Source organism: Mauremys reevesii, linkage group 10, assembly GCF_016161935.1.
Source record: "Mauremys reevesii isolate NIE-2019 linkage group 10, ASM1616193v1, whole genome shotgun sequence".
NCBI lineage: Eukaryota > Metazoa > Chordata > Testudines > Geoemydidae > Mauremys > Mauremys reevesii.
The window spans coordinates 40,061,882-40,075,049 of NC_052632.1; the positions used below are offsets into that span (position 1 = coordinate 40,061,882).

Below are 13,168 nucleotides of genomic sequence, written 5' to 3' on the forward strand. Positions count from 1 at the left end.
TGCGATCAATAAGCACCTTGGTGGCAGAGCCGAGCTGAAGCCTGAAGAGCTCCATGTGGACATTTGCAGACACCTTGTGAGTGAGCTGTTGAATTGTATGAGATTATTGACTGGAGGGTGATGGGAAATGTAAATCTGCCCCAGATTCCCATTTTTCCCACTTCTACCCAGCCACCTGTTCTTTCTCTTATTTACCTGTGGTTCATAAAAGCATGTGCTGGCAGTCAAAGGACACTTCTAGCCAGAGAGAGCTCATGTGTCTCTGATTTCCTCTAGGCCAAAGAGAATGCAGAGCTGCTGGAGAACTTGTACAGCACCACCACCATGTACTTCAGTAGCAGCTGGGAAGGGATCCGGGCAGTTGCCGCCAAGTTAGCTGGTGAGAGATGATGCCCAGTGTCCCTTTTGATATTTCCATTGAGGGAGACAGAAAAAATCCCACTGTGCAGCACTGAGCTGCCATTAATCTCTCTGTGCCTCAGCTTCCCACCCATAGATGGAGATGTTAATGTCCCTACCTCTCCAGGATGGTGGTCGGAGGAATTCATTAGTTGCTCTAAAGTGCTTCGGGATTGTTGCAGGGGAAGCACGGTGCAGTCATTTCGTAGTAGCGGCTGGGACACTGTCATGTAGGGCATGGTTACACTTTGAGCTGGGGGTATAATTCCCAGCTTGATGAGACACACCCGCACTAGCCCTGTGTGCTAAAAATAGAGAGTAGCTGTGATGGCAGGAGCAGCAGGAGGTTTAACCACCCCAAGTATGATCCCATCCAAACCCCAAAGTCTATTCTCACAGTGGCTGCTCCTCCCACGGCTTGTGCTGCCTTAGCTACATTCTAATGTTAGCATGCTAGCACTGTCAGAGCTAGTGTGGGCCTGTCCCATTGAACTGGGAGTGATACCCCTAGCTCAAAGTGCAGACCTACCCAGTGTTGTTCAGCGCTCCTCACTGCGACTTCATCACTGGGAGGCATGCAGCCCACCTCCCCATAGCGCCTGCTGTTTCACCTTCCTGGCCACAGCACCTTGTCAAGGAAGCATTAGGTTCCTCCTCTTTGACCCAGTGCCCTCTTCTCCCTAGCACACCCATGTGAGACAGGCAGGCATTGGGGTTCACCTATCAGTCACCCTGTGAGATCCCTGCTTAGAACTCGCTTATTCCTGGCCCCAGTCCTTTGCTCAGACCACGAGACCAAGACACTATCTTAGTATGTCTCCAATAACTGACAGCAGTGGCAAGCGGAGCACCGACTGTTTCAAGCAAATGGGTTTTATGTAAACATTCTTTTTAAAAAAATGTCTCTCTCATTCTCTTCAGTGTGGACTCTAAACTGCTCTAGCATCCTCTTGCCCACAGCTCACCCTTAGGCCCACAGTAGGAGACCCCAAAGACCTGTCTAGGGGCTGCTAATATCACTTTGCACTCAACAAGGGAAGGTTTTATTATTGTTGATGTTATTTATTTGACATTGTGTATTTAGGCATCATCCTGGAACACACAGACACTCAGCGTATGAAATGGCTGGACCTGGAACATCTGCTGATGTGTAAGTGATAAATACAGCTGAAGTCCTGCTCATTAGTGAGTTATAAAGGAGTTTAGCTCACAAGCAGCAGTAACCGATACCACTGGTGCAAAGTGCATCAGCCACACATCAAAGGATAAATTCACTCTTGCCCAGTAGAAAGTCAGCCTTAATTTCCCCTGAAGGAGGAAGCTGCAGAAGGTGTGATATGAGTCAGTGCATCTCCTGGTTGTCCTGGCAATGCCCCCTCCCCAGCCAGTGCTATCCACACTTTGGGCTTTATTGGCTCTCTGTGGACTCCCCAAGTGAGAAGTAGCCACTTTCTGCTACCCCAAATTTCCCACCAGCAATTTTGCTTCCAGTAGGTGCCCTGTATCATGCACAAACCAGCTTGGACCTGGCCTGTGTTAAATTCCAGGTTTAGTTGAGCTCAGGCAGTGGCTCCTGAATAGAACTGGAAAATAACTTAAAAGTGGAAGCTATTGAAACAACGGACCTTCTTACATTTGCAGCAGAGTGGATGGCTTTCTGGTAGAGTCAGTGTCTCCCCACAGTTGGGAGCATGGAAGGGACCCAATGGGGGACCCTAAAGCTTTGTTTGTATTGGAGAGCTGCTGTAGTGTGGTATTCAGAAGTAATAAGTCTCCAGCTATTTCAGGCACAGGTGACTATATGAAAAGTGAGGCCTATTCATCTCTCATGTATTTTCCACCCCAATAGAAGGACTGAGCCCAGTTTCACATTTTTCCATGTGATCATTCTGCTCAGGTACTTCAAGGTTCTGTGATCACGCTTAGCTGTGATTTGACAGTCTGTTCACTAACGTGATGTCCTCTGTAATTTCAGCTCTCCAGGTCCTAGAGAAAGACCCAAGTCCCACTGTCCAGCTGGTGGCAACGGAGATCATAAGTGACATCTGTCCTGGCCGAGCGCTTGGCGAATGAAGCAGAACGGAGACAAACAGACCAAGGCGCTCCTGTAGTATAAGGGCCCTACCATCAATCAAATGTTAACCCCACTCCTTGACACCGGCAGCAAGATGTGTCATGTGACCCCTCTAAGAACTCCTCCCACTGTCCTCTACCAATCAGGATGGGTTTTGCCCCAATAGGAATGCCCCGAGAGAAGACTTGACCAATCAGGGGGAGTTCCGGGGCAGGTGACCTGTCCTTTGTGTGACCCCTCTAAGAACTCCTCCCACCGCCATCTACTGATCAGGATGGGTTTCAGCCACTGGGGATCACTCCAAGAGGAGATTTGACCAACTGGGGGGAATTCTGGGGTGGGGTGACCCATCCGGAAGTGCTTCATGTGACCCCCTCTAGGAACTCCTCTCACCACCCTTTACCAATTGCGATGGGTTTCAGCTGCAGAGGACTGCCCCAAGAGGAGAGTTGACCAAAACAGGGTAGGTTCTCGGAAGGGGTGAACCTCCCAGAAGAGGGTCGTGTGACCCCTCTAAGAACTCCTTCCAATGCCCTCTGCCAATCAGAGTGCAGCACATCACCTCATAAGTCCCAGCGCTGGGCAGAGGAGGCCATCTCTTACCAAGAAGACATGTTTTATGAATTGTGGAAAGGCTGAGAGGAGACATGGACTCCTTTACCACTCCCCTGAGAACTTCAGACTTTGTTTTAGCCCCGAGGACCTTTGGGCTTGTATGGATAAAGTGCTATAGCAGTTACAGTTCCGAGGAGGGCCCTTTGACTCGACCATTGATAGATACCTTGGGACCCGACCCCAAAACCTCGTGAAGAACCCCGATGAGTGTTACGACCCCTCCCCCAAAGTTGGAAGATGATCATGGCTTGGGGGAGTCACTGGTGGACAAGGTGAACGGGAAAGACGTTGCTCAGGTAAATGAATGATTAAGAAGCGATGGTCGATCATGGGGGTATAATGGGGTTAGGAATCGACTTGGCATTGCATAAATCTAAGAACAAGGAGGGGGTTGCTTACACTGTTTTTTGTCTGAAAATCTCTCAACAGCTCGACGATGTCTTTCAAGAGGCCTTTGAGAACTTACACATCGGTAGCCCTGTCGTGCATCAGCTGTTTTTGCTCCTGTCTGAGATGCAGCTTTCAAGAGGAAAATCCGGAAAAGGACAAAATAGAAGAATGAACCAGCTCAGAGTCTTTCGTTGTAGGGGTCATGGCGTCCATTTTTACAGGTGGCTGTCAAAGGTTGTGTTAAACCACGCAATTAATTAAACTTATTTAACTGTGTCCCTATGACTGTATCCCCCTCCATACTTGTGTTAGTAAAAGATGGTACCAGGAACAGTCCTGTCTCCACAGACAGCTCTGTTAATGAAAATATATTACATCCCCAGGGAAGTTGGGAGCTTTGGTGGGGGAATCCTCTTTTTCGAGTGGCCAAAAAGCACAGTAAAACTTTAAACAGAAGACAGGTAACAGCTTGGCTTTCAGATCAGATGCTTACACTTTACACAAACTGGCTCAAATACATTTTAAAAGAAACAAGACCATTGTTTCAGATGTGGACGCGCAATGGCAGGCAGATCTGGTAGATGTGCACCGGTTCTCCAAACACAACAGAGGCTTTGAGACGTGTTATCTGACTTTATAAAGAGTGACAACTGGAGCTTTCACAGAACTATACGTACCAGACCTGCTGATGTTAATCCTTCACATTCTCTGAAGATATGGAAAACAGTTTATAGAGATGGCTTTAAAATAAAACCAGTTGTTGCCCCTTTTAGAAAAGGCGACCACGTGAGACTATCTAAAATCAAAGGAGCCTTTGAAAAAGGTTATGAACAGACGTTTACTGATGAGCTATTTATAGTGGATGAAGCCTTAACCAGGAGCCAGAGACCTATATACTGATTAAAAGATTACAAGGGTGAGACAGTTACTGGATCTTTTTACCCTGAAGAATTACAAAAAGTAAACCCCAAACAAGACAGGATTTACAGGATGGAAAAAGTTTGAGGATGAAGGAAAAGGGAGAAAAAAGCAGCTACTGGTGAAATGGTTTGGGGGGGGCGATAAGTTTAACAGCTGGGTGGACGCTTCTCAACTCTGTGACATTTAGACACAAACAAAACAAACAAACAAAAAGATTCCTCCTGCAAAGACAGAGAGAGAGAGAAAAATGAGCGACAGCGGGTTCTACATTACATTGCCCAGAAATGCCAGCTCTGCAGTTTTTCCTCAGAACACCAGCTTGAACTTTACAATATGGCTAATTAAGCCCTGGGATCTCCGGAGAGCCTGGGAGGTAGGTTAGTGGAAATACAATACCCGCACAGCTGGAACACTATCAACGAAGACACCCCTTTTGAAATCACCTTTGCAGGTGTGGCATGGAGTTTATCCTACAATGAGGTTATTACTCGTCCACACCCGAATTATTGGATCATATGAACAGTACTGTGGCTCGTCATCCCACACCGCCTGAGGTGGTCATGAACTACGACCCTGGGGGTAGAAAAGTTAGTCTTAAATCCGCCGATTTTACTTATGTTTTCTATCAGCGGGGAGCTAGCTAACATTCTAGGTTTGGGCCCCAAGCACAGCGTCCAAAAATTCCCCTTCTCAGCAGACATCACAGGGCTTTTAATTTCTTGCGTCTGTTCACAGATATTGTAGAACACGAGTTTGTGAGGGACTTTTCTGTTCCCCTGTTACGTTGTGTCCCTGTCCGAGGAAGGAACAACGAGTTTGTCGCCATCACCTACGATAAACCTCATTACGTTCCTGTCAGAAAACACCACATCGATACCATTACCATTGAAATAAAGACAGATCACAACAGACACGTCTTGTTTTGCTTTGGCAAGGTGATCATCAAGGTGCACCTGTGTCCCCAGAGAGAGCGAGGTTTCTAAAAAGCAAAACATTATGGCGATCCTAAAAAATTACAGCGACCCCACCATCTACAGGAACTATTACAAAGCCCAGGTGGGATATGCCCTTCCTGGATGTACGAGGCTGGCATAGGTGGAATATTCCGTAACCAAGCCTCTGCAACCAGACTCCGAGGCAGAACACTGCGTGAGAGAATACATGAATCTGGTACAGACAGCTGGTAAACACGTAAAAGATCATTCTCTGTTAATCAACCATGAGGAGTTTGCACGGGGTTATACCTTGTTTGCCTTTGACCTGTCTCCCAACCAGGAATGCCCCAATCACTGTTCCCTGTTTAAAACTGGGAACCTGAGAGCAGAAATACGTTTTGGGATGGCTCTAACCATCACCGTCAATATGATCGTGTATGGGGGGTTTTTGACAACATCATAGTGATAAATCAGAGGAGAAATGTTCTGCTTGACTATATGTGAACATGGACACCGTGCAGCTCTCACGTGTCTCATCAATGACCCCTTACACAAAAAAGAATTCCCTTATGATTGGCTCCCTGGCAGCAAGCTGTCTCAGAGACCCTTAGGTTTGGTGGTCAACATGCATCCACATAACCAACCTGGTGAACATTGGCTCACCTTGTATCTGGTGAAGTGTAACCTTGGAGAGTTTTTTGACTCATACATACACCCCCCACCCCCGAATAGCATGTTGTTTCCTAAAAGCATTATGAAATTTTTAAACAAAAATGCCACAGATAATGTGTTTCACAATAGACAATTACAAGACCCCCACTCTGTCGCCTGCAGCTATCACTGCATGTTTTTCTTACATCATCGTAGCAAGGGTTTATCTTTTGACTGGATTTTAAAATTGTATTCTAACGACTTAGTGCAAAACGACCGGATGGTGATGAATTTTGTAAAAACTTGTTGGGCATATCTAGCCTTGCTTAAAACATGTTTCAACAAGCCCAGACGTGTATCTTGCAATGATTTTTATAGCCATGTTATCCAATACTCTCAGGCATAAAGGACAATGTTTGTTTGGCATTATCCAACACATTTTTTATAAAGTAACTTTTCCTACAGTTGCTAGGCCCTGCAAGAATTGCAGAAAACGGGTGTTTCCAACTCTGCCATTTTTAAAGCCATAGGGCAGGGTTTTAAACCCTTCTCCTAGGACCTTCTTGGTGGAAATGACTTTCTGTGTTTTCTTAAGGATTTTTAACTTTATTTGCCACTGATTTTTGTTCCTTATGATAGAGGGCTGCTGAATCTCTATCTTTTTGGAGGTGTTTTCTCACAGGCCCGTGCAATAGTCCAGAACTAGATCTTTCAAACTGTCCAAGTTGATCTTTTCACAATTTGCTACGTTCAGGGTAATACCTTTTGACTTTCATGCAGGCCTTTCTTCCCGACAGCTTTTTACCCGTATGTTTTCAGGCCTGCCGGCACAAACTCAGTGATGTGTTGATCTGGCAGGATCTTTCCTAAATAAACCCTCAGAGGAGGATTCCAGTCACCCTCCCTTTTCACACATATCACCAAGTCAGTGTCATGGTACAGGCACTGCTCTTGCAACCTGTCTAGCAGGTTGTATAGTTCTATGCGGGCATAAGCAGTGGTGAAACAGGCTATGAAAACACTGGTATTTCCAGAGACAGAGTACTGGTCTTTTGGGTCCTTCCAAGACACTCATGCTGTTTCATCGTCGATAAACTTGCAGGATGAAACCTTTATAGTTGGGGGAAAACAGGTACTGAAAGAGTTCGTCAGGGTCTCTCACACTGCTGGTATTGGGTAGGTTTGTGGAGCAGACGATATTATTATTATTATTTTATTATTATTATAAATCACATGAAACTGTCTTGTAAACTTAAAAATAAAATATTCATTAGGATATTTTTCTACTTAAAAAGTCATAGCTTTAAAACAAAATAATCCATTTCAGGCTGTATAACAAACAGGAGTTTCGAGTTTGTTTCTACCATTTTAAAACAACAAACAACAAACCCCCAAACTTTTTAAAATACACCTCATTTTGCAAAATAAAAACCAAACTGCTTTTAAAATCAACTTTTAAAATCCAGTTTAAAACACATTTTGCACACTTAAAAACACCACCGTTAGTTTGAAACACACCATTACCATCAGTTTGCAGCCATATACTTAAAAAAAAAATCCCACCTGTGTTTTACAGAGAGAGAGAGAGTTTAAAACCCACACACATTTAAAAGCCAATTTCAGAAAGTTACCTTCTACTACAGGATAAAGTGTTGCAGGCACATGCTTGTTCTGTCCCCCTCAATGTGTGTTTGGGCCTTTGGATTAAAGAACAAGCAAAAACTGTTAGTATTAGCCCCACATCCCTATACAACCTGTGTAGTACCTGAAGTTATTAAGCTAAAGTACAGTTAAAATGGTTTTTACCTTGGCCTGGTGATGAAATGCAATTTAAAGTTACTAGTTCCATGCTAAACAGTTCACACTGCAATAAACATAGGCACCATTATTTACTAAGACAGCATGGCCAACGAGTGATATTATACAATATATATTTTCAGAGTTTAAAACAGGAAGCATACCTCCTCTTGCAGTCCAGCAGCCATTCAAGAGTTTCTGTTGAAAAAAAAAAAAAAAAAAAGTCTCCAAAATACCTGAGGTTTCATACCATCCTAACCCTTTGTTTCAAAAGGACTTCAAAATAGTAGCTAGCAGGTTGATTTGATCACTACAGCTCTGAAATACTAGAGACTTAAGGACTTTAGGCCCCTTCCTAACATTCCCTTTTGTGAGCTGGGGTGGGGGAATTAAGCTGTCTGCACAACTGAGCTGCTTTTGGCTACATTTTTTCTTTTAGTTAAAATACATTTTTCTGTTGGGCCTTCTTACAGTATTAAACAGTAAATCCCCAATCCTTAATGTAACTGTCCCCCCATTCCCAAGTGGGGACCTTTTGCAGATATCAATACATCTCTTTGGGGCTTGTTTTTTAAAACATGTTTCTTTCATGCATAAAGTTTGGGGTAGGGGTTGAAATAAAATGGTTGTATCACAACCATAATAAGCCCCCCAGAGCTTTTAAATGTTTGATTATCTTTGGAACAAATGCTTGTTCTAAAGCATGGTGAAGGTTTGTGACCCCTTGAAACATTTCAGTTTTGGTTTAGACCCTTGGGGGGGGGGTTGGTTTGTTTGTTGTAAATATATTAATTTAAACTTTTAATGGCTTTGAATTGACCCATAGCATCCAACCAACTCCCGGGTCATATTTAAACTGTCCAATAGCATCTGCAAATTCCTGAGGTTTTATTTCATTTCATATTAATCAAAACTCACCCACCCACCTCCCTTACTATGGGTGCACACCAATCAAATTTATCCCTATGGCAACAATGATAAGTAATCACAGTTACCTTCACTATTCAGTGGGGGTGTAGTTAAAACCATTCAGGTCAACAGGATGAGTCAACTCTATTGTACTCAAACACATGTCTAAACCATCCCTGTTTGTTTTACTGTTGTAAGCAGAGTTTGGTTGTGAGTTGTGGAAAAGAACATCAGGGGTTGATCTCATTTGCACAGGCACACCCACCCCGCCTAGCATGAGCCCACAGTAGCCCAAATGGTCACTTTGGCTGCTGTGGGATCCCCAGTTTCTCTGTTATTGAGGCAGGAAGAATAAAGTGTTGTTATCCTGATTATGTGAATCAAGGACAGTGGAACTGTACTTGGCCTTTTATGACGGAGGGACTCACCATCAACTAAGTAGCACTCGCTAGGCAAGGGACATGGGTTCCAAAACTCAGCAAATTGAGAGAGGCTGGGGATAGGTATTTGTACCTGGTGGGCCCCAGACACTAATTCCATCTCTTCTTCCTGTCTCCACTTTGAAATGTTAGTGCTAATTTTGATTCCATGAAGAGTCTGATTACAGACTGCAAAGCTGAATTCACTTTGGGCTAATGGTGAACCAGCACTGAGTCCTCCCTACTACTTAACACAGTAAGTGGTGATTTTAGCTTGTAATAGGGGAGCCTCAGTGCCCCACTGGCTGAGGGCTTGAGCTAGTTTTGCATTGTGTTATTGGAATGGAGTTCCTAGCAACTGAACGCAGCTCTTGTTGCTGCCAACTCTGATGGGCAGAATGGTTACACTGTAAACACATTTTTAGGATTTTTCTCCTCCCACAACATACATTTCAGCTTTTTGCTGTAAATGGGTCTTTTTTTACACAAAAACACAAAAGTTAGATTCTCACAAACCATTTTTTTTTATTTAAAAGACATACAGCTTCTTGAAAACAAACCAAGAGGCTCCATTAAAACTTTTAGCTCACTTAAGGGCCAGAGACCTTCTAACAAATGCATATAATCACAAAGCCCTTTTCAATAGATGTTTTTAATTTACATATTTAAATTTACAAATTTACATATAAAGTTGAAGTCCAAATCACACAGTCATGGTGCTGTTGGGCTGGGGCATCTATGACATAGCCCTCACAATCTTCAAAAAGCTTTTCCCTAAGACAGTTATTAAGAACAGCATGAATAGCAATGTATACAATAGTCCACATAAATTTTTACGCTCACAATGTGGCACTGGCTCAGCGAGTTCCATGCCAAACCTTCTCCTAAACTCCTTATAACCTCCATCCTCGAAGTCCTCTTCAACAATTTTTAGCGGCGTTCAGCAAAAACAAGGCGGGCCCGGTTCATCTTTGCTGCTTGATGCAACGTTGTCCAGGGCCTCTGGGTCCTCTACAAAGACATCATCAAGCTGTCTCAGACAAGAAACAAGTGTAAGTTCTCACTGCTTGTTATTTAGATTTACACAACCCCAGGTTCCTAACCTCATTACACCTCATCATCAACTGTCGCTTCTTAATCATTCATTTACCTGAGCGACGTCTTTTCCATTCAGCTTGTCCGCTGGTAACTCCCCCAAGCAATGATCGCCTTCCTCCTCCAGGGTGGTGGATGAGAGGCCACCATGCTCATTGGTGTGTCGCATGAATGGTTGGGCTTTGGGTTCAGGTTCTGGCATATCCATCAATGGCTGGGCCAAAGGAATCCCCTCGTCTGTTCCCTCATCCTCTTTCGAACTGTTGCTGCTGTAGCACTTTCTCCATACAAGTCCAAAGGTCCGCAGGGCTAAAATAAAGTCTGAAGCTCTTAGGGGGGTGGTAAAGGAGTCCACGTTTCCTCTCAGCCTTTCCACAATTTCTGAAACATGTCTTCTTGGTAAGAGATCGCCTTCTCTGTCCAGCTCTGGGACTTGTGGGGTGATGGTGATGCACTCTGATTGGCAGAGGGCATTGGGAGGAGTTCTTAGAGGGGTCACACAACCCTCTTCTGGGTGGTCACCCCATCCCAGAACCTGCTCTGTTTTGGTCAAATCTCCTTTCGGGGCAGTCCTCTGCAGCCGAAACCCATCGCGACTGGTAGAGGGTGGTGGGATGAGTTCCTAGAGGGGTCACACGAACCACTTCTGGATGGTCACCCAGCCCCAGAATTCCCCCCAATTGGTCTAATCTCCTCTCAGGGTGCTCTCTAGTGGCTGAAGCCCCTCCTGATTGGTAGAGGGCAGTGGGAGGAGTTCTTAGAGGGGTCACACAAACCCCAGAACTCCCCCTGATTGGTTAAATCTTCTCTCGGGGCGTTCCTATCGGGGCAAAACCTATCCTGATTGGTATAGTGGAAGGAGTTCTTAGAGGGGTCATATGACACACCTTGCTTCCGGTCACGTGTCCGCCTTGACCCCAGAAGTAAAACCCCCATGGGGTGGGGCTTCTGATGACCAGCAGGCAGGGCTTATTGGGTCAAGGGGTGGGGTTAAGTTTTGATTGACAGTAGGGCCTTTATACTCCTCGCTCCCGCTACCCAAAACTGGAACAAGACAGAGGCAACTATAATACTGGGCAGTATTCACCGTTGTCCTACTGCTCAGATGCTGTAAGTGAGAGAAGGATCAGGACCTGTAAAATAGCCTGGGTTGATTTTTATTACTCAAAGCGTTTTTATTACACATCAGGACATCTAGTCATTCTGATGGACATGCAGCCTCTGGACAAGCTCAGTGAGAAGCATGTACATTATACTGCTTGCTCAGGGGTCATTACTATAGTAACAGCCAAGGACTGGGCCAGATCCTCAAATACAGCTGAGCTCTAGGCTCTGGGTTGTTCTAAATTACGCTGTCTTGTAACAGCCATTGCTGCACTGGAGATAGTGGTAGCACAACGCACACTGTGTGTGCCATCTTCTGTTCCCAGCTCACACCCCATATACTTGGGTGGGAAGCTAGGAGTTGGTGACATACAGCCAGCTACACTGGCTGTACACTCTATATGCTGGTTCTCTGGGTGTTAGGGATTTGCACATGCTGGAGAATTCCTAGCTGCCTCTTAGGGCAGCTTTATGGGTACTTTGCCCTGCTCCACTGCAACATAGGGCAGCAAAAAGGTGACTTTACAACTAACCCCACCCCTATTGATGCACCTACCCATGGTTGTTAGGAGTCTGAGTTCAGGTATCCGGGTTTGGAAAACCCACTCACCTGGCGTAAAGGTGTCTGTCAACCAAAAGCCAAATATGCCTTTAAACATCAGTCCCCTTGTTTTTCAAATATCTATTTGAAACACCACAAAGCTGATAGAGATTTAAATGCCCTAATCAGCACCTCTGCAGGTGGCTATAATGGGTATTTAGGCTTCTACCTGCAGATTTTAGTGCTTAACTTTAGTCGTCCAAGGCCTTTGTATTTGTCTTGCCCAAGCCTATGAGTTGCTGAGTGTTCTCAAACTCCCACTGATGTTATTGGGAGATAAGGATGCTCTGCCCTTCAGAGAAGGCGCTCAGCAGATATAACTCATCCTCCAAAGTTAGCTACTATGATCCTTCACCTCATATCAAAAGGTCATTGAATGGTCAGGTTTCTAGTCTCCATCACCACCTCATTCTTCAGTTTACTGTCCCCCTGTGTTCAGGGCCTGTGAGGATTCACCAGGCAGCAGTTAGCAGAGGAGGGCGAAAGGCAGAGGGAGTCTGGGATGTTATTGCTTATAGTTCTCAATGGGGAGACAATGTTCCTGTAACAGTTGAATATTGGAAGGAAATCAATAGAGACCCCTGTTGAATTGACACATTCTAATTCAAAAGTGACTATATTAAGTAATATGGGTTTCCCTAATCTTGTAGTGTTTCCTGTTTTGGTGATTGTTTTCTATACGGTATCCAGCAGCTTATTCCCAGTCCATGTTCTCATATTGTTATTCCCTGGTATTCTGCATTCTGTTTATGTGTATTAAGGGGCACTGGACAAATACTGATGACTCTTCACATTTCTTTTTCAGGTGCTGGCCATGTATCTCACAAACAAGATCATATGTAAATAACCCAGCTCTGGATTTTGTATATACTGTGCACACATTTCCTATTAAACTGTTTGAAGTATCTGTTTCAATTGCTCAGAGGCCTGATTTCGTCTTTCAGAGAAATTGGGGCTTCTTCAATGTCCACTGTAACCATGATGTGGGGGCTTCCTCCCTTGCCCTTTCTCCATGGAGCTGGACGAAGACCTCAGCTCAGCGCCTCTCTAGGGTCTCTAACCACTCTTCCGCAGTCCCCACAAAGCTAGATCTAATCCCTGTAGTCAGTGGCCGGGGGTCTGGTTCTTAATCATATTCTCATCTTTGTTTTTCTGGGAATTCAGTGTTGCTGATGAATTCTGGGTTGTAAGTGGGATGGACTGTGTTCTGGTGAGTTATCCTCCCTCCTGTCTAGCCTATTTGTGGGTCAGAAGGCTA

At 44.8% G+C, this 13,168-nt stretch overlaps 3 long non-coding RNA genes across 3 annotated transcripts; all 3 read left to right on the forward strand.

Annotated features, from left to right (window-relative positions):
- The first annotated feature begins 18 nt into the window (after positions 1-18).
- Positions 19-2,650, forward strand: LOC120373733. Its single transcript, XR_005585672.1, has 4 exons — positions 19-76; positions 277-379; positions 1,484-1,549; positions 2,375-2,650. It is a non-coding gene; the product is annotated as an uncharacterized LOC120373733 (long non-coding RNA).
- Positions 2,651-3,113: 463 nt separating this feature from the next.
- On the forward strand, positions 3,114-3,754 carry LOC120372922. Its single transcript, XR_005585271.1, has 2 exons — positions 3,114-3,384; positions 3,518-3,754. It is a non-coding gene; the product is annotated as an uncharacterized LOC120372922 (long non-coding RNA).
- Positions 3,755-11,022: 7,268 nt separating this feature from the next.
- LOC120372923 lies at positions 11,023-12,825 on the forward strand. Its single transcript, XR_005585272.1, has 2 exons — positions 11,023-11,315; positions 12,716-12,825. It is a non-coding gene; the product is annotated as an uncharacterized LOC120372923 (long non-coding RNA).
- The last annotated feature ends 343 nt before the right edge of the window (positions 12,826-13,168 follow it).